Below are 22,595 nucleotides of genomic sequence, written 5' to 3'. Positions count from 1 at the left end.
GCCTTGAACTTGTAGACTGTGCCTGAATAACACACAAATGTGTCAGCTTAGATTACGTTGACACGGCTTAAAGCCATAATAGCAGCACTTGATAATGGCCTAATGTAATAAAAACTTATAACAGTCACTGGCGTAAAGATGATGTCCTTCAGAAAACTTTTTATGGCTGTGAATCCAAGCTAAAACAAGTGTATTCAATATTAACTGTTTCCGCATCCGTTTGCGGCACTTCATGAAGCGGTGGGCTAAGTTCTTCAGTGGCCAGAGCCTCCCGATGAATCATGCAGTGAGTCTATACTGCGTCAGGAGCTACAGCGTTAGCTTCCGCTTGGAATCCACCATGTATTCCAGACAATGGACCGTTTTGACTCAAAAAAGGAATTGATAATATCAAAAATGCTTTGAACTGTACCTGTACCTGTTTTCACACAACAAGTGTCTGGCGCAGTTGTTAGATCGCTTGCTGCTGCTGCAATGGCAGCTTATCAAGATGTGAGTGAGTTTGAACGTAGTGTTATAGCCGGCGCACGAGCGATGGGACATAGCATCTGCGATGGGACACAGCATCTCCGACGTAGCGATGAAGTGGGGGTTTTCCCCTACGGCCATTTCACGAGTTCACCGTGAATATAAGGAATCCGGTAAAACATCAAATCTCCGACATCGCTGCGGCCGGAAAAAGATCTTCCAGAACGGGACCAACGACTGAAGAGAATCATTCAACATGACAGAGGTGCAACTCTTCCAGAAATTGCTGCAGGTTTCAATGCTGGGCCATCAACGAGTCTCAGAGTGCGGAACATTCAAGGGAATGTCATTGATGTGGGCTTTCGGAACCGAAGGCCCACTCGTGTACCCTTGATAACTGCACGACACAAAGCTTTACGGTTCGCCTGGGCCCATCCACACCGACATCGGACTGTTGATGACTGGAAACATGTTGCCTGGTCGGATTAGTCTCGTTTCAAATTGTATCGGCCGGATGAAAATGTACGAGTTTGGAGACAACCTCATGAATCCATGGACCCTGCATGTCAGCGGGAGACTGTTGAAACTGTTGGAGGCTCTGTAATGGTGTGGGTCCTGCGCAGATAAAGTGATATAGGGCCCTCTGATAGGTCTAGATACGACTACGTATGTAGGCATCTGTCTGATCGTTCATTCATTCATTTTCATTGTGCATTCCGGCGGAGTTGGACAATTCCAGCATGACAATGCGACATCCCACACATCCAGAATTGCTACAGAGTGGCTCGAGGAACACTGTTCTGAATTTAAACACTTCTGCTGCCCACCAAACTCCCCAGTTTCTGGGGTGCCTAGAAACGTACTGCTCAGAAGGAATATCCACCTCCTCGTACTGTTACGGATTTATGGACAGCGCTGCAGGATTGGCAATCCCCTCCAGCTCTGCTTCAGACATTAGTCGAATCCCTGCCACGTCGTGTCGCGGTACTTCTGCGTGCTCGCGGGGGACCTACACATGTTGGGCTGGTGTTCCAGTTTCTTTGGCTCTTCAGTGTAGTTTTCGTAAATCCTAGGAATAAATACTTCTCATTACATTCTCGTTTTCGCTTTTGCGGCATCTCCCTCCCGTCCGCCTGTTGATGGGCTACGTGTGTCATCATGCCTGTCAGTAACCAGGAATCATACAGCAGTCATATCACCTTCGCGCAGTCACAAAGACTGCGAGGAAGCGTGGAGGCTACGGTCGCAGGTTCGAATCCTGCCTCGGGCATGGGTGTGTGTGATGTCTTTAGGTTAGTTAGGTTTAAGTAGTTCTAAGTTCTAGGGGACTTATGACCTAAGATGTTGAGTCCCATAGTGCTCAGAGCCATTTTTTGAAGCGTGGAGGCACTGCGCACGACAGTTCAGGATACGTACGGTCGCAGTGCAGCCGACGTCGGCCAGCTCATGCGATCATTTCAAACAATGCTTAACATATGATCGCTGTTTCACTGTCGTCGGCCACGTCTGGCTAACACTTCTTACGTCGAGCGAAATTCAATCCGGAGTAACGGCATCTTCTTTGGTCGAAGGAAAAGATAAACGTAATTGTCTGTTACTAACAACTTTCTTTTTTTCTTTTTTTTTCAATATATCACGCTCCTCTTGCACACCATTCGCGCCCCACATTTTGGAATAGCGGAAGGCGTCTCCGAAAGCACAGAATGGAGAGTATACAGAAGGGAAACGGCTGCAATCCTTGTGCCAAAATTTAGTGCGCATGCGCGAAGTCTGCCGTATTGAAACCCAGTAGAACCCAGTAAATAGCTGTGTCTGAAGCCAAAGACGAACGGATACATTTTTTTTTTAATTGTGCATTTTAGCTGTTGGGCTTACGCAAAACGTAAACAGTTGGTTGATGTAGTGTAAAAGTTAGAAATTTATAATGAGCAGCAGTAAGAAACAAGACCACAAAGGAAAGCAAAGAGTGGTCCCCCCTCAAACCGGCTGACAGCAGGAGAACAAATGAGCTTCCTGATTTTCTTGCTGTAAACAATAAAAGCTCACGAAATGTAAAAAGATCCTGTATGTAAATGTAGCAGAGCTACGTCAACTCCTGGAGTTAGTTTTTCGGTAGACATTATCCTTTGTATTTAAAAAATTAAAAACTACATATTTCGCATATGCATGTTTTCTGCAGTACTGTATCTATTCTGAGGAAACTAACTTGTGCACAAAGTTGATTTCTTTCATTGTTACAGTTTTAGACCAGAGCTTAATGATGAAATGTCTGTTTTATTGATATTGGTTACAGTTACCGTAAGACTATTTGCAAGTACGCAGTAGCATGAAATTTGAAGGAATTGATGTGAAAAATGTGGCTGCTGGCTACGTTACGCTTGATTCATTTTAGGTTGTACGTTTCTGCGTACTGCACTAAATGTTGCTAATACATCGAAATTGTCTTGAAAGGGCGCAAGTAGACGCACGTTTCTCAAATTATTGATTGCGATGTATTGTTGAACTTACTGCTGGAAAAATTAATGATGTTGATGGAGACATCCCACGCCAGTAGTTACATAATGGAATAACTGATATTTAGGAAAAAGCTAGAGAAATATTTCTTTACAACACTTCTCAGCCGTCATTTATTAAGCGAATATGAATCATATTAGATAATACGTTACACTGAACTTACTGGTCAGATCCTAATTAAAAGCCGGCCGAGTTGGCCGAGCGGTTCTAGGCGCTACAGTTTGGAACCGCGCGAGCGCTACGGTCGCAGGTTTGAATCGTGCCTCGGGCATGGATGTGTGTGATGTCCTTAGGTTAATTAGGTTTAAGTAGTTCTCTAAGTTCTAGGGGACTGATGACCTCAGAAGTTAAGTCCCGTAGTGCTCAGAGCCATTTGAACCTAATTAAAAACGTTTGTAAAAATTAAATTTTAATGAAGGCTTCTGTCTTCAGTTACAGTAATACCTGTGTGTCACTTTCAGGTTCAAAACGTGAATGAAAAATATAGTTGTGATACAAACACTGAAACTCCTGCAGACTATCCCATATCAACTGTTTGTCTGTTGCAAGTGAAAAAGATGGCTCCAAGCACTATGGGACTTAACATCTGAGGTCATCAGTTCCCTAGACTTAGAACTACTTAAACCTAACTAACCTAAGGACATAATACACATCCATGCCCAAGGCAGGATTCGAACCAGCGACCGCAGCAGCAGCGCGGTTTCAGACTGAAGTGCCTAGAACCGGTCGGTCACAACGGCCGGCTAGCAAGTGAAGTTTAGCTTACAATCAATAGTCGAGATCGCAATAATATTAATTTATTTACCGGTTACGGCTTATGTTAAAGCCATCCTCAGAACTTTTGGCCCCCTATGGCCGCCAGCACCAGCCATAGGGAGCCAATAATTCTGAGGATGGGTTTAACATAAGCCGAAACCGGTAAATTAACAAAAATTATTGCGATCTCGACTGTTGATTGTAACCTAAGTATTGGACCAGATCGCTGTACAACAGCCGGCCGAAGTGGCCGTGCGGTTAAAGGCGCTGCAGTCTGGAACCGCAAGACCGCTACGGTCGCAGGTTCGAATCATGCCTCGGGCGTGGATGTTTGTGATGTCCTTAGGTTAGTTAGGTTTAACTAGTTCTAAGTTCTAGGGGACTAATGACCTCAGCAGTTGAGTCCCATAGTGCTCAGAGCCATTTTGAGCTGTACAACATAGAGAATGTTGTGTAAATTTATGGAACTGTAGTTGATTTATCAGCTCACAGTCCCAGAAAAGAAAAACTGAGAAATGAAATAGCTGCAATGTAAAACCGTTATTTGCAAAACAAAGTAATCTGATTGTCATCTGAAGCTTAGAGCAGTGGCAGTTCACAGTTTGCACATGTGAACAGTAGTGAATGTACAAGCTTATGGGATAATATTTAACTAAAAGATTTTTTCACACCTTGTTTCAGTAGCATTGGCTTTCGTAATCGTTTTCATTTAATCGTTTAGACGAGTTCCATTTCTTAAGAATGTCCATTTAGAGCCGTTGTAGTAAGCAGCTATCGTTTAGCGTTTATTCGGTTTCAAAGTGGTGTCGAGAGCAGCGCGTGACTTGATACAAGTCAAAGGAATCGCTTTCTGCTTTCCTCGCTGCTCTGTGCCGGCTCCGTCAAGGTCACGCTGTCTGGCTGTCTGACGGTGAGTCACGGCGCTGTCCGAGTTTCCCAGTTCCGCTTTGGACGCTGTGCTGTACGGACGTGTGATACCTCCGGTCCGCCGTGGCGTTTATAAGCCACGACTACTAACTGTTTTGTTTCTGTTGTGTGTCTATGTATCGTACACTTGTGTTAGAGTTTTATTCCGTGTTAGCGGTTCTGTCCGCTTTTGTGCCGCCATGACGTCCACGATGTTTCCAAGAAATGCACACTGCGTTTTGCAGCCTACGAGGGAATGTCGACCACGTTCGTTAGAGCTGCACGATTGGATCGTTGATGTTATTGGTATCACTTAAGAACAAGTTCACACTGCATGTTGCGATACAGAGTACAACAGTTTTTTTTTCGTGAAACTGCATAATCAAGTGTTGATGGAAAGCATTCTGCTTGAACGTGGGGAGAGGCGGCCTCCCGTCACCGTGGCGCCACGGTGAGTAGCGTTCTTGTCTACGATGTTGATACTGAGTGTACCAACATGTGTGTGTTTAACCTGCCACCTGAAGTTGTCGAATTTTGTCTGAAAGGCGTTTCAACAAAGTATGGGGAAGTGAAATCTGTCCGCTGTGAACGGTGGTCGAGCCAACATAGGTTATAGTGTCTTAGCGGCAAAAGCTCAGTGGGAATGCGTATCAGGCAGAATATCTCCTCTCACCTCATTGTACAAGGCGCACGTAACTTGTTGTTGTTGTTGTGGTCTTCAGTCCTGAGACTGGTTTGATGCAGCTCTCCATGCTACTCTATTCTGTGCAAGCTTCTTCATCTCCCAGTACCTACTGCAGCCTACATCCTTCTGAATCTGCTTAGTGTATTCATCTCTTGGTCTCCCTCTACGATTTTTACCCTCCGCGCTGCGCTCCAATACTACATTGGTGATCCCTTGATGCCTCAGAATATGCCCTACCAACCGATCCGTCCTTCTAACCAAGTTGTGCCACAAATTTCTCTTCTCCCCAATTCTATTCAATACCTCCTCATTACTTATGTGATCTACCAATCTAATCTTCAGCATTCTTCTGTAGCACCACATTTCGAAAGCTTCTGTTCTCTTTTTGTCCAAACTATTTATCGTCCACGTTTCACTTCCATACATGGCTACACTCCATACAAATACACTCCTGGAAATTGAAATAAGAACACCGTGAATTCATTGTCCCAGGAAGGGGAAACTTTATTGACACATTCCTGGGGTCAGATACATCACATGATCACACTGACAGAACCACAGGCACATAGACACAGGCAACAGAGCATGCACAATGTCGGCACTAGTACAGTGTATATCCACCTTTCGCAGCAATGCAGGCTGCTTTTCTCCCATGGAGACGATCGTAGAGATGCTGGATGTAGTCCTGTGGAACGGCTTGCCATGCCATTTCCACCTGGCGCCTCAGTTGGACCAGCGTTCGTGCTGGACGTGCAGACCGCGTGAGACGACGCTTCATCCAGTCCCAAACATGCTCAATGGGGGACAGATCCGGAGATCTTGCTGGCCAGGGTAGTTGACTTACACCTTGTAGAGCACGTTGGGTGGCACGGGATACATGCGGACGTGCATTGTCCTGTTGGAACAGCAAGTTCCCTTGCCGGTCTAGGAATGGTAGAACGATGGGTTCGATGACGGTTTGGATGTACCGTGCACTATTCAGTGTCCCCTCGACGATCACCAGTGGTGTACGGCCAGTGTAGGAGATCGCTCCCCACACCATGATGCCGGGTGTTGGCCCTGTGTGCCTCGGTCGTATGCAGTCCTGATTGTGGTGCTCACCTGCACGGCGCCAAACACGCATACGACCATCATTGGCACCAAGGCAGAAGCGACTCTCATCGCTGAAGATGACACGTCTCCATTCGTCCCTCCATTCACGCCTGTCGCGACACCACTGGAGGCGGGCTGCACGATGTTGGGGCGTGAGCGGAAGACGGCCTAACGGTGTGCGGGACCGTAGCCCAGCTTCATGGAGACGGTTGCGAATGGTCCTCGCCGATACCCCAGGAGCAACAGTGTCCCTAATTTGCTGGGAAGTGGCGGTGCGGTCCCCTACGGCACTGCGTAGGATCCTACGGTCTTGGCGTGCATCCGTGCGTCGCTGCGGTCCGGTCCCAGGTCGACGGGCACGTGCACCTTCCGCCGACCACTGGCGACAACATCGATGTACTGTGGAGACCTCACGCCCCACGTGTTGAGCAATTCGGCGGTACGTCCACCCGGCCTCCCGCATGCCCACTATACTCCCTCGCTCAAAGTCCGTCAACTGCACATACGGTTCACGTCCACGCTGTCGCGGCATGCTACCAGTGTTAAAGACTGCGATGGAGCTCCGTATGCCACGGCAAACTGGCTGACACTGACGGCGGCGGTGCACAAATGCTGCGCAGCTAGCGCCATTCGACGGCCAACACCGCGGTTCCTGGTGTGTCCGCTGTGCCGTGCGTGTGATCATTGCTTGTACAGCTCTCTCGCAGTGTCCGGAGCAAGTATGGTGTGTCTGACACACCGGTGTCAATGTGTTCTTTTTTCCATTTCCAGGAGTGTATTTCAGAAACGACTTCCTGACACTTAAATCTATACTCGATGTTAACAAATTTCTCTTCTTCAGAAACGATTTCCTTGCCATTGCCAGTCTACATTTTATATCCTCTCTACTTCGACCATCATCAGTTATTTTACTTCCTAAATAGCAAAACTCCTTTACTACTTTAAGTGTCTCATTTCCTAATCTAATCCCCTCAGCATCACCCGATTTAATTTGACTACATTCCATTATCCTCGTTTTGCTTTTGTTGATGTTCATCTTATATCCTCCCGTCACCGTGACGCCATGGTGAGTAGCGTTCTCGTCTACGGTGTTGATACTGAGTGTACCAACATGTGTGTGTTTAACCTGCCACCTGAAGTTACAGTGAACAAATAGGCTCCTGTTTCATTTGTAATGAGAGTAGCCATGTTCGAATGGGAAATGTCCAAAAAAATACGTTAGAACGTCGTAAAAAATTGAGTTTAGCCGATCTCGTGAAACAAAACGGAGTAGTGGAAACAGAAGAGCCTATTATTAGTGACGTGTTGCCACAGGAGACGATCCTGCGAAGCAGGCAAACAGCAAGAGTTGTCGGACGTGTGAGGAAAACAGCACGGACGACAAAGCATAGGAATTGGGACAAGTTGTGCATCAGGAACATCCGAAGACCGTGCCTGAAACGACAGTTTGTCAGAGTACAGTTGCAGCAGTAGAGGCAGCACGTGCTGACGTCGCACCGATCGACGCTCAGGCAGTTCTTGTATCACAGCTACCTCCGGGCGAGTTGACGCTGCGTCATCAGGCCATGCAGAACCACAAGTCGCATCTCCGACTAAGGACAACATGGCAGGCCGTGGTTGTTAACACACTGAAGAGTGACCATTCCCAGTCCAAAACGAACAAGGTGCGGGACTTGGTGTCACCAAAGAAGCAGCTGTCGACAGTGAAAGTGAATGCAGACAGCCTGTGGCGGTACTTCCGTCTGTGCGGTCGATACAGGATGCGGCGCAACACACCAGGGATAGTCCGACAGTCACGTTGGAGACACCCAGTCTGCGAACAAAATGAATTTGGAATGAAAACAGGATTGTTCAGTAAGTTTCAAAAGATCGCGACTCAAGTGTATGAAGTAGTCTCCCTCAATATAAATAAGATTAAATCTGCATTAAATGTAGCATTACTCCAACAATTTAGTTATGAATCTTAATCAGATTTTTTTTTTTGCAGGAAGTTACTGCTTTAAATATGTATATAACTTTTTAATGGGGGTGAGATTTTAACTTAGTGTTACACAAAGAGAGGACAGACCCCAAGTTTTCACTATACGAGCTGGTTCGAAAATTGAAGTCGAAAGATGTTTGAGAACTTAAGTAGCCCACCATAAATAAATACATGTTTGTCACCTCAGCCTCTTGCAGCCGACTGGGTAGAATGTATGTATTCGATAGTGTAAGTGGTGAAATTGTTACAGCTGGAGTTATCCCGGCATGTTTTTCTGATCATTGCACCCTTGCCGTAACTGTCAATTTAGACACACAGCCTACAAAACAGCATAGATCCCAGTGGATGTTAAATATTTCGCATCTGGGAGACGGCAAATAAGTGAGTGTTTTCAGCACCACGCGGAGTATCTGCTCATACGCTCCGTCAAACGGGGGCGAAGTTTAATCTATTATGGACCACGCACAGAAAAGGACACCAAGAAAACCTTTTAGTTCTGTTGCACTGTGCTGCGACAATTGTTCGATAAATCCAGCGTGACAGGCACCATCATTACTAAAATTAAATGTGTTAAGGCCAGGCCAAACTTTTGAACATCAAACGGGAGCAAATGGAAGATTTGAACATAAATTCAAAACCTAAATCTGTTGTAGATGAAGTGAAGACATCTATATATCACTTGATTCGGCACCAGACACGTCGCCGGCGCACGTTCATTGATGTTTTGGAAAGTGACAATGAGTTGTTACTCTCCAGTCAAACGGAAATTTTTCAAAAATTACAACGCCCTTTCTAACAAATGAACTCCCTTGAGAAAAGCGATTAAGTTTCTATCGATGAGATGGTGCACGCTTTTGATAGAGAGGTTACTCATGCCGATACCTTGGGACTTTTGTCGGATGTACTTCAGAAGATATTTTAGAGTTTATCACCAAGTCGCCGTCTAACAAATCACATTGGCATGGCGGTCTGCCCAAAGAATTTTGTCTCAAGTTTTGGAAGTCATTGGCGGTATTTTTACTGAGATTATCAACGAGCTAATGAGAGGCAGTCCTGTTCCAATGGATATCAAGTAGGTAGAATTGTTTCAGAACTGAAGCGAACAGATCGCAAGACGATAGACAATATCCGCCTAATAACGTTAATGAAGTTTAATTACAAAGCGATTGCCAGGGCAGTCAATAGCGGAATGACGCCCCATCTGCAAAAACATGGTGAAGACTATCCAATCCTGCCTTTCAGGGAGATCCATTATGACTCCCATCGCGGAATACCAGAACATTATTTCTGCAGCTACTGTGACTAATGTGAAATGTGCCTTAGTTTTTCTTGATTTCTGCAAAGCTTTTGACTGTGTTAGTCATCAGTACCTAGCTCAGGTAATGCCACACATAGGACTTGACAAACGGGTAATCAACACAATCTGGAATATGATCAGTGGAATCACCATCAAAGTACGGCGAACGAAGGCCATCAGATTCCACAGGGGCGTACCACAAACAGTCTGCTTTTGAGGTCGCTTTTTGTGTTGCCACTGGAGGCACCGCTCAGGACAATATATGCAAACTGAATTAAACTGCCTATGTTAGGTGCAAACTTCACTGTGCGAGCCTTTGCAGATGACGTCGTGGTTCTATTACGGTCTGAACCAGATGTCGCAACTGTAACTGATAACCACAGGAAAGCCTCATGAGCTAAACTGAGCGAGTGTAAATGCAAACTTTTGAACATTAGCGGCGTCAACACTGTCATTGTACCATGGGCAACAGTTGTGGCAAATCGTAGAACATTAGGGGTCATCATAGGTCGGTACCGCTTGGAAATGTCAGAAAAAATTGGAAGCATATAACGAATGAAGTACAAGGTGCTATATTCGAAAACAACTGGCATTCAACAGATCTCATGCAGAAAATCAGGATTTTAGACACCTATGTACTGTGCAAAGCATTTATGTGACTCAGATGTTCTGTATCCTCAAAATGCAAGCCAAAACGATTATGAAGCTGTCTAGCAGGTATGTGTGGCAAGGTCATCTCTTCAAGCGTCATTACGATACCTTCGTGAAGTGACGAGAGGCAGGAGATTTGGAACTAACTGATGTCAGTAGGAAGGCTACAGCACTGTACGTCAAAAGATCCACCATGATCATTAATAGCAACTCACACAGTATCCCGCCCAAGCTGTTCCACGCTATGTGCCTCACCAGTACGAAACCACCAGTTGACGTAAGCGGCATAAACTGCAAGCATTACAATATGTTTCATATTAGTGCATTTTACCTCGAAACGAGCTACTTCAGAAATACTATTATAACGAGACAGGCCTTGATTGCTCAGTGGCAGCAGACAGGAGCCTGAACCTAACCGAACTGAAGTACCCAAGCGTCACATGGAAGGTGGCGCGGGGAAATATAAGTTTCAAAATTTATTCTTCGGAAATGGTTTCCACTTGGTACAGAGATATAAACAATGTCATTCCAGCTAACGAGAAACTAAACCGCGTAAGATTAAGTGATACTGACAAATGCTGCGAATGCGGCCTTGTCGACACAGATTTAATTGCTGTGGACAGCTAATGAACTAGGGTTGGGTCCAGAAGAGATTAGCGCTCCTCGCAAAAGGCACTGAAAACAATTATACCACCGACATACTCCTCTGGCCAGACTCACTATAATGTGGCTGCTTGGCCATTACGTGACTTACATCACAAACAGAAAGGAAGATTCTAACGTCTATACATTTCAACATTACATGGAAACGGCGTATTGGCACAGGTAAGGGTCCCCCAACTTTGTCAATATATTAGCAGATTATTTGAAAAGAAAGGAATTGCATACTTCATAGAGGAAAACAGTCGAGTCTGTATCCATTCATTTGAAGGTTTAGCAGAAAAAACTATGTAATTCTATATGCTTGTTTTCGTTTCATTATTATTTCTTTGTTATTATTTTAACAAGAAAGAAATGTAGAAAATGGAATAACAAGACGAGAATCACTTCGTCGCCAGCAACTACTGAAGCAGATGTGTGTTCGTTTAGTACACAGAGAGAAAGTTTTTGTTTCCAGTTGCAAGCACTTTCAGCTCAAATTAATTTACACCCAGCATCAAGGGCCTACTTTTCAATTCACGCACAAGAGAGGGAGAGAGAGGAGATGACTGGCGTGCTCCCACGCCACCCGATTACACGATACGCGCGAGGTAGTCGTGGCGCGAATCTATGCAGGTGCACTAGACGACAGTTACAGGCGAAACTCGAAGGGATATGTCGTTCCTTATTTCTTTTGATGTCGTTCACTCGAATTGGAAATCTCCGACAGGTGAAGGTTCGTGCTTCTTTAAGTAATTGTTGTTCTCTTACGTAACTGTCACGGAATTTGTCATAACTGTTTTGAATTATGGGCTCAACTGTCCTTATTGCATGCATTTTGTAGTACAAGCTTATGTTTATCCAAATTTACGCTTATAGAACATTCCGTCCTGTCTCATCGACAACAGCTTATCAAAACAAGCCTCGTTCACCTTCACGAAGCTGCTGCAGATGTTTGGGTTCAAAGGTGTGTGAAATCTTATGGGACTTAATTGCTAAGGTCATCAGTCCCTACGCTTACACACTATTTAACCTAAATTATCCTAAGAGCAAACACACACACACACCCATGGCCGAGGGAGGACTCAAACCTCCGCCGGGACCAGCCGCACAGTCCATGACTGCAGCGCCGTAGACCGCTCGGCTAATCCCGCGCGGCAGATGTTCGGGCCTCAGTTCGTTTATTAATAAGGAACACATGGCACCCTTATTCCCAGCCACGATAGATCTGAACAACGTCTCGTCTTTCGTCGTCGCCGCCGCCCTCTTCGACAATCTGCCCTAATCCTAAGAGTTACACACATTGCCTTGGCAATGGCTTGAAAAACAGCTGCGTCCTTCATGTGCAAAAACTCTGTTAACGTAAATTTAGGCAAACGTAAGTTCCTGCTATCAAGTGGATGTAATACGAGCAACTGAGCCCATAACTCAGAAGAGCAATAAGGTAAATCCATGATAGTTACATAAGAGAATAACAATTAGTTAACGCCGGCCGCGGTGGCCGTGCGGTTCTAGGCGCTGCTGTCCGGAACCGCGGGACTGCTACGGTCGCAGGTTCGAATCCTGCCTCGGGCATGGATGCGTGTGATGTCCTTAGGTTAGTTAGGTTTAAGTAATTCTAAGTTCTAGGGGACTGATGACCCAAGATGTTAAGTCCCATAGTGCTCAGAGCCAATTAGTTAACAAAATAGGAACTTCCAGCTTTAATTCGAACGAACGACTTTACAAGAAGTCAGACAGACCCTTCTAGTTTTGCTCGGTGCTGCCATCTAGAACGTATGTGCAGATTCGCGCCAGCACTATCCTGCGTGTGAAGCGGATTCAGTGGCAGACACGTGAGTTCGGGGCGCCGCTGCAGAGGAGGTACAGCTCCGTCATCCAGCGTCCGCCCCGCTCCCGATACACCACCTCACATTCCTGCCGACTGCGCCAGAGTCCAGTCACTGGCCGCCCACCGATTTCTTATACCGTGTCCTACCCACTTGTCAGTTTACACGTATCACGTGCGAAGGTCAGCAGACAGTGTCTGTGATCCCGTCTGGGTAGACATGCTTGCTGTCCCGTAGATACACAGCGATGAAAACCCCAAGGGTACAGAACATCTTATAGGACAAGAATGCAGAAAACATATTTACAAAAAAAGAGATGTACTAACTCCTAATGTTCCTTCTACAAATGTTTCACACGGATGTGCCATAAGTGAGAAAACTGAAAAGCATTTTTCTTTACCAGACAATAAACGGACTTTTCATCAACAGTTAAATGTATATAATGCACTGAGCTGCGTAAGATTAAATTGTTTTCTTACGTTGATCACATTACTGCACTGAAGATGAACCCAAGTCAGATTTTGCATAACATCGCGTTATTAACAATACAGGGTGTTTCAGCAGAAACAGTAGATGTTTCAGCAGGTGGTACTACAAATAAATTAGAACAAATATTCCATATAATATGTGCCGAGAGGTCCAGCTGGTTATAGAGGTACGTTTTCGTGACTCCAGTTGCTGTGAGTTTATTTATCGACTGTTTGAAATTAAGTTCGTGTTATTAATTTTGCAACTGGCATTGTGATTGTGATTTGTTGGTCAATTGTACTGCACCGTTTGAGCACACCCGACGTCTTTAGGAATGCCGAGTACGACTATACGGTGTCTGTGCACGGGTTTTGTAATGAAAACGCTGCTGCTGGAAGAGAATACGCAAGGGGATTTGCGAACCGCAGAGCACCAGACTCGAAAGCGTTTGGTCGTGTCGTCCGTCACTAAACTGCCTGGCACTGGTGCAGTCTACAGCGGTCCTATCTCATCTTAAAGTGCGAGTGAACAGCGTGTGGATAAAGTGCAAGAAATTATCCACTCGTCTAGAATGTAGCGCTTCAACGAGTACACGCATTATTTCTACAACTATCGATATTCCACATCTAAGCATATTGTGGAAATTACGTGCGCTCGTCCTCCATCATTATCGTTTGGAGCGGGTTAAACACCTTCGACAAGAACATGAAGGTGGACTACTGCAATTTCGTCGTTTCCTAACTCGTGATCGCTAAGTAGCAATGGACGCTATTCTTGATCAAAGTAAGTAACTTAAAATGTTTGTGAAGATTATTCTTATCAGTAGTACAGATTCCATCAGGCGTCTTGACGGTTCGAAAAAGAAATGTATTATTTGTAACAAATGAGCATTTCAGGAAGCAGCTGAATGCTGAACGGACTTTTGCAGTACGTTCTTGAGTTTTCACCTCAGTTAATTCTTATTGCACGCTATTGGAGTCAGTGCAAGCGAAACTCTGGTTTACATTGTCGTTTAATTCCCAGAATTTTTCACTCTCCTAGAGTTACGCGAGAAAATGATCGCTAATGACATTGCACAATGAGAATAATTTGTTTATTACTCACGTCTGACACCAAACACCTGTCGCAGCCGGTTGTGAAGCGCTGATGCACTACAGCACATTGTAGGTATCGCACTAAAATTATGCCATTTCTCTTCGAATGCAGGCCGGAAATAGCACTAAAATTACGCCATCTCCCTTCAAATGTGAGCAAGAAATCACAGTGAAATCACGCCATTTCTTTTCGAATGCATGCTAGAAAGCAAATAAAGCGGACAAAAACAAGTTTTTCACCGCTCTAACTGAGGCAACTAGAAACCAGCGTCCAGTGCTGAAATGATGGTCAGTGGCGCCGCGATGGGCTCAGAAAAGCGATGCAGCTGTCTGTTTTCGACTGCAGCTCTGATGTGACGTCATCCCTTCCTGCACCACGAGTGCTGCGTTGCTCACAACACCAGCTCGGTGTTTTTCTCTGAAACTGCGTGTACTGTAGTGCGCAAGTGTAGAGTATGAGGAGTTTTACAGGAGCAGCTGTCGTAGGACATCCGTGGCTGAGTGGTCCACTGCCTGGTAATTTGTAGGCGCAAGTCCATTCAAATTTGGAGCCACTGACTTAACAATGGTGCTAGTAGCGCTACTATGAGGTTGTAAATCACGCTTGCTTTAAATACATGCTTTAAGATCGGTTCGTCTTAGTCAAAAATGCGACAAAGACGCCATTATCAGCAACTCATTTAGTTTGAACCAGGTTGTGCTTTAGGGCTACGAGAAGTTGGATGTACCTTCTATGTTGTTAAAGAGAGATGTGGCAATAATGTAGCCACTGTACATGATTGCTGGCTGTGATGTTGACAGGAATGTACAGTCGCAAGAATACCGGTGTCTGGACGGCCCCTGGCACTGCCGAGAGGAAAACCATCATGTTTGATGTATGACTCTGGCACATGGTACTGTATCTGCAGCAGAAATTTGAGTAACAGTTGGCACCACAGTGACAGATCGACCTGTTACAAATACATTCCACTGACCCCAAACCACCCCTAATTGCAGATACAGTGGTGTCAAGCGAGAGCTCGTTGAATAGCTGGGTGGAGGTCTGTTGTGTTTTCTGGTGAAAGCTGGTTCTGCTTCAGTGCCGGTGACTGCCGTGTGTTGGTTAGGAGAAGGCCAGTTGAGGGCCTGCAACCAACCTGTCTGCATGCTAGACTCACTGGACATACACTTGGAGTTATGGTCTGGGGTGCAATTTCGTATGACAGCAAGAGAACTCTCGTGATTATCTCACGCACCCTGACTGCAAATTTGTGCGTCAGTCTCGTGATTTGACCTGCTGTGCTGCCGTACATGAACAGCATTCCAGGGGGTGTTTTCCAGCAGGATAACGCTTGCCCACATACCGCTGTTGTAACCCAACAAGCTCTACAGAGTGTCAACATGTTGCTTTGTTCTGCCAGATCTGTCTCCAACCGAGCACATATAGGATGCGGACGACAACTCCAGTATTATCCACAAACAGCATTAACGTCCCTCTACTGGCCGACAAAGTGCAACAGGCATGGAACTCAATCCCACAAACTGACATCCGGCACTTAAACAACAAAATGCCTGCACTATTACATGCTTGCATTAGACTTTCTGGTAGTTACACCGGTTATTAATGTACCAGCAATTCACATTTGCGATGGCTTATCTCGCACTTACATTAACCTGTCAACTTGCAACGTTAGTCACTTAAATGTGTTACTTAGACAAACGTATTCCAAAGATTTAATTACTATACAGTAATTATTTTTTGGTGTTGTAGTTTTTTCCATCAGTGTGCGCTTAAACAGTTCGACTTATGCACATAAAATTAATATATTCAATTTAGTTACGATTACTACCCATGTAACTCAGAAGACTATAGATGGTCATAAACGAAGCGACTATATGACAAAATGAATTTTCTTTTACATAGTGGGTACCACAGCAATTAATTCATTACAATAAGGTGGCATTTTCCACTTTTGCTGTCTCAATTTTGTTTGTTCACAGCTAGTTTCCGCTTTCTAAGACATTCTCAAGTGATTTTGGGGTTCAGCAATAGAAAACTATGCCAAACACATTGAAATGTCAGCGTCTTTAAATGTCTGTTTTCTGTTCCTTTTGGTTCACAAATGCTGTCTTGTTAGTTTGGCAGCTTGTTGTAGATGATGCATTGTCTTCCAATGCCATGACACTGGATGACATGATGTCTGTCTGGTAAGCATCCACCTGTGGTCAACAACCTTCCCCCACCTTCATCTGATGCAGTTGCCCACTTTCTGTGTCTGATGCTACCTGTGGGCGCACCTCTGAAAGTGTTCCACTGAACCAGCCTGGTGAGACGTCTGCCTCCAGGTTGGACGATGTCGTTACTAAGGATGGATGTTCTGAAGGCATAAGGGTGACGGAATCCCCTTGGTGTGGTCGACTCCCTTCCTGTCACAGTGACGTGCCCTTTCATGGGGGCCTAGCGGCCAGCTTCCTGTGAGTCCTCCATGTATGTGTTGCATGCCCACCTGGTGATGGCAGCTTTCCAAACTTAGTCATGGCCAATATCAATACCATTCACATGCACCATAAACAGATTTACTCCATGAAACGATACGTGCTGTGGACGTTGACGGTGCCCTTCTTCAGGAGGTGCATCTCCTGCTTTTTGTGCTCCCCATGGCTCTAGGGAACACATTTTCCTTGCTTCACCTACTGGTAGTGGTGTAGCAGCCCTCCTACACGAGGTATCGTCGCTGATGCAGTTGCCTATATCTCAGATACCCGAGGTATCTCTCTCACATTTGTTGGTGTCAGGATCATGGCGGAGGAGTGAGACTGCCATTGTAGACTACACGAAACGTTGCTCCACGAAGTGGACTCATTACGACATTAACAATAGTATCAGTGTATCTCATATTGCAGAGCACTCCTTCCTCTTAGTCATGATCGACATGATCACAAACCTGTCTGAAGTCAAGAGGGGCAAAAAGCCCATGCATACGACTAACTTGAGCAAGTGCGATTACGTCTCAATAGCGATAGAGGGCAGACGGCAGGGGTTTGATCAAGGGAAACCATGTACCGGGCCATCTGTTTAAGCTGTGCAGCCAACAGCTGAGTAAAGGTCTTCGTGTTGTTGTTGAGAATCGTCAAGGGGCGATAATCACATATTTCTGATGTACCCCAAGGCTTGTGAATGGGAATGAGGAGACCATCGAGGAGCCAGTCGGGAATCTGCACGATGGACTACATAAGATGTCGACAAATTTCCGTCTATACCGGCACCAGCCGGGGACCAAATACCCAATAAAACATGTGGGAGGCCGTCAGGACCAAGTAACCTGTTTGTAGGACCTGCCTTGATAGCATCATGGACTTAGCCCTCTGTAACATTGGCTAGCAGATCCATTGTTGCATCCCCAGGAACCGAGCCAAAGCAGAGTCAGGACACCGCCACACGTTTGGCAGGGTGGTGATATTATGCAGAGTACAGTGTAACATAATGTGCATGGAGGGCAGACCTATATTGCATGTGGTGTCTAAACACTGTCCATCATCAGTTGTTAGAAAATTAATGGAAGTGGTATGTATGAGCTTTTTGCCGCTCTTGACGTAAGCCAGGTTTTTGGTCAGTCGATCACGACTACCTGGAAAGGGTGCTCCGCATGTGGGATACCCTGATACTAACGTTGAAGTATTGGAGCAACGTCTTGTGAATGGCTGTCTCACTCCTCCAGCATGATCTGTCATTTGGTGCATCAAGGTTGCCCACTGCCTGCACTGTTGTATGCAGTTTCTCTGCAGCCTCTGTCGGTGCCTGTCTGTCTCTAGGTGGGCACATCTTTTTCTGCCCTCCTTATGTGGATGATCCCATTCTAGTTCTTTGTAATGGTGCTGAGGTCAGGGAGCCCTTGGCTTGGGTTTCCATCTGTGGCGAAGCTTCTGGTAGCTACCGTAACGTCCAAAAATCGAGCGCTATGACTATAGTTTCAGGGCTTCCTGTGCTGCGTTGTGTGTAGCTGTTACTATTGGATGCTTAGGACTCAATGTCACAGCTGATCTGTGGCGCACGACTGCTATTCCCAAGTATGAACTGAGTTCCTAGATCACAGTTTATCGGCCCTCGGTCTTCTACAGTGGACACAATATGTTAGTGGATATTTGGCATCATGTATCCCCCATGTGGCGCAAACACTCCCCACTCTGCAGTCCATTGCCTATCACATTTTAGTGGCACTGAGTTCATACATTTGCCACAAGTTGGTGTTCAAGATTAGGTGCGAGACTCTCACGCTCCGGCTGTGCAGGACCAGTTTAGGGCTGTATCATGTCCCTGATAACAGCATAGCGCTTTTCGTAGCTCTCACATAATGCTGTGGCGCTGTGTCCCACAAGCCTCAACATCCTGTTTCAGAGTCCTCTTTCTCCAGGCTCTCTGAGCCCCTGTACAGCATTGAGGTGCCCTGCCGCTCTTTTCTCCTTGAACTCTTTTTTCTTTGAATTGAACTATGTCCGTACTGCCCTGTTGCCCATGGGCTTAATGACCACGAGGGCGATCTATGGCTCTATTCAGTAGAACAGGACACTGAATGGGGTTGAGAGGATGCATCCCCACGTCGACTGGACTGCTGTCTGGCATTTGGTGTGTGCTTCTTACCTTGCAACTGATGTCCAGTCTGCATGGTTCCTTATGGTTAATGGGAAGCATGTTGGTCATGCTTTCACAGGATTAACTTTGCAGATATCCCAATGAGTGTCGCCTGTGAATTTCTGGACATGGACAGTCGTTGCCTGGTGCACGGATCGGTGATAGCTGTCTAGTTCTTGGTGCGCTAGATGGTGGCCTTTATTACCTGTATGACTCCTGATCAGATATCTGGTCACCTGCTCCTCTTTCCGGACTTGGGATACTTCCCACAGATGAATACAAAATCTGTGAAGCGCATTTGTGGAGACGCAGTTACTTATTTGCAGATGGCGAGGAAAATGTCCTTGCTTTTGGCACGTAATTAATGAATGGTATTGTGCAGTTGTCTGCAAGTGCCAAATACAGACAAGTTTCCTCTAATTCTCTTTGTAGTGACTTTTTTAAGCCACCGTGGAGTTGTGTGGGGCCTCAGGCTGTGACGACTGTTCACATTGCCCCCGCCTCTCCGTGTGGGTACCAGGAACATTGCACTGGAAAAAAAATGTGGTTAACAACAGGTAGTCATAGACTGGTGGCTGGGGTTCGATTCCCATTGGTTTCATTTTTTCAATTTTATTGTACTCCTTATGTTGTTAAACGATTAATTATAAAATTTATGTATATTAAAACGGTCCGATTTGTGTATGTAAGATTAATATATTCAATTTACTTATGGTTACTACAAGTGTAAGTCAGTAGGCTATAGGCCACCACATCGTTGCACTTTGGTAAAATTTTGCATGCGCTACCACTGGCACCTGCATTGTGAATGGAGATTTTTTTCAGCCGCAACAGTTATTTCTAGGCCTAGGCTAGCAACGTGGAGTTTGTTTCATGCATATTGGTTTCGTCCAAGCCGCAAAATCTGTGCTGTAAACCAACAAAAAAAAGTACCAGTGTCAATGATGTGCGATGACGAGCAGTTGCACCGGAAGTGGTTGATTTCGGTTTTAAAATGACTCTGCAAAGCACAGTGTGTGCCTTTTTATTTACTCGTGTTTCAGCACCTGCCTGGCCCTGTTCTGTGGGTCTCGTTTTTATTTCAGTGAAATACTATAGATCCTTTTCTGTTTTCTATTTTATACCCAAAACTGCATTATAATATTTGCGTCTACATTGTTGTGATTGCTAACTTGAAGCTGCATTAATTTAAAAGTTGTATGTAGAGGCCAGATGTACATGTTATGACTTGGCAACTTGCCATTAACGAAGTAATTGGAAAAAGTATGTTATTTACCCTGAAAAGTAATTGTTTATGTACAATTTTTCCCAAAGAATACAATTAGTGGAAAATCTGTTTTTTGTCACATTGTGCATCCTTGATGTTTTGTGCCCAGTAATTATATACGCTGTTTTCTCAGTGTTTTGGCCTTTCGTTGTTACCTGTTTTTCACACATAAAAACCAAATTTAGAATTATCCAAGTCGCCACACATATCGAGAAGTGTTGTGTTAGAGGCGCAGATGACTTGTTAATTGAGTATCTTTGCTCGGTATGGTGCTGATTTTGAATGTTTGATGCGAGTTCATGTGTTGAGGGAACTGAGGTAAACATAATTTGAGTAATTTTGTGTGTGTGTGTGTGTGTGTGTGTGTGTGTGAGAGAGAGAGAGAGAGAGAGAGAGAGAGAGAGAGAGTGAGGAAGGGGGGGGGGGGCGAAAGAGAGAGCAAGATTTTTTATTAATAGAAGAGGCTGAGCCACTGATTTTTCTGTGAGGAAGTGTAGTCATTAAGGGCTGATTCTATAAACTTCACTGATTGGATATCATTTTTGACCTAATTTTTTAAAAAAATGAACTAGTTTCAAGTAAATTATCTGTTTAAATTGTATTTCATTTAATTCAAGAATCTTTCTTTCTTTCACAGGACACGCAAGCAGCTCAGTGGAACTCACTGTCACCGTCAGACATCGGCAGAGAAACAGTTCTGTTCCCGGTCCTTCACACCGTTATGCACAGTGCGCTGCTCACCACAGTGACCTAGTAAGGTACGAAAAAAGCAACTGATTCATTGATATGGTACGTCGTAATTAAGTTTATAAGCAGTGTTCATCAGCTGATAATTGATAGCCACCAGGTGTTGGCCGTTAGGCGGCGCTATTGATATGACTGCCAACAAAAAAAATGGTTCAGATGGCTCTAAGCACTATGGGACTTAACATCTGAGGTCATCCCCTAGACATAGAATTACTGAAACCTAATTAACCTAAGGATATCACACACATCCATGCCCGAGGCAGGATTCGAATCTGCGACCGTAGCAGCAGCGCCATTCCGGACTGAAGTGCCTAGAACCGCTCGGCCACAGTGGCCGGAGACTGCCAACACAAAGTGGAGATGAGACTGAAGTTAATTCGGACTCTGAACAGAAAATTTTGCCGAGCTTGATGTAGGCAAACATATTTAACTGTTCTCTGGTAACACATAGTAGTAGGGCTGTGCGGGTTTGGGGCTAGACTCAGTTGTTTCCAGATTTCTCTCACCCTCTGATCCCCTTTCCCTATGACATATTCGATGACATTATGCCTTGTTGCCAGTTTTCACCCTTTCCTGCACCCCTCTGGCATAAGACAGTTGCCCTATGTACAAAATGGCTGGGAACATAATAACCCAGTTGTGCTATGGTTTTTTTCCCCCACATCTCTGACATCACTGTGCAAATAGGGCAGTTGTCCTGAGTGTAAAATGGCAGAATATTAGTAAATATAAGATAGGATAGTGTCTTGTTGGTGCACATTTCGTAAATCCAAGATGGCGAACTGGAGACACGAGATCAACCTGTATGACGTCAAAATCCCAGACAGAGCTCCAAGAAGGCGACCTGGAGATACAAGGCCAGTTTCTGTCACATGACCTGGGCATACAGGGTCAGCCTACATGGTTATCAGATTTTCCACCTCACTGGTGCCACCTGTATAGTAGCTGGATCATTGGTGCTGTGTATAGAATCCAATGCTAAGTTTATAGTGGGAAATTTGAAAATCACTGTTTTTCCATACTCATATGATGTTGCAGTTCACTTGCCCTAAGTTTAAGTCCACTTGTGCTATGCTTAAACAACTTGTGCCGCCCCTCTGAGGTTACAATTGTCACTCTAAGTTCGGAGCTGACTTGTCCTAAGTTTAAAACTATGTGCTGTATCATAATAGGAACGTTTATGTCTTGATTTAAACAAATACCACACAAGGAGGGCTCCTGCAGCGCTTCCACATGTCAGAGAGGTCCCATGCACTTCGCTAAGTTCGTGGGCACTGTGCCATGACAAGCTGTGCCATTGCTCAACTGCAGCAGGACGTCTCTCATTAAGTGTCGCAAGTGCTCGACAGCTATATTTTGGACAGCTACACTTTTAACCCTTAACCCGAAACATCGGTCCCTCAGACCCCTCGCTTATTTTAAATGTCGACTGTGGCAACACTGCGAAAAAGGGCGGTTTCACTTTCCCAGTACCTTCGCCGCAATACTTGCCACGTGTGAAGCAGCAGTCAACAATCAGTTGTACTTAGTGGAGACATACAGAGCATTGTTTAGAGGAGTGCGCGAAGTTGTGTGCCTGAGATACCGCATGT

At 45.2% G+C, this 22,595-nt stretch overlaps 1 protein-coding gene across 3 annotated transcripts in view; it reads left to right on the top strand.

The window, feature by feature from the left end:
- Positions 1 to 22,595, top strand: part of LOC126210040 (YLP motif-containing protein 1-like) — a 392,244-nt gene that overhangs the window by 362,990 nt on the left and 6,659 nt on the right. For all 3 annotated transcript variants that reach the window (XR_007540599.1, XR_007540598.1, XR_007540597.1), the window contains exon 22: positions 20,894 to 21,014. The gene's annotated coding sequence lies outside the window, so the exon portion shown is untranslated. The remainder of the gene's footprint in view (positions 1 to 20,893; positions 21,015 to 22,595) is intronic.

The sequence above is a fragment of the Schistocerca nitens genome, chromosome 10, assembly GCF_023898315.1.
Source record: "Schistocerca nitens isolate TAMUIC-IGC-003100 chromosome 10, iqSchNite1.1, whole genome shotgun sequence".
Classification (NCBI taxonomy): Eukaryota; Metazoa; Arthropoda; class Insecta; order Orthoptera; family Acrididae; genus Schistocerca; species Schistocerca nitens.
This window is presented reverse-complemented; position numbering and strand designations above follow the sequence as displayed.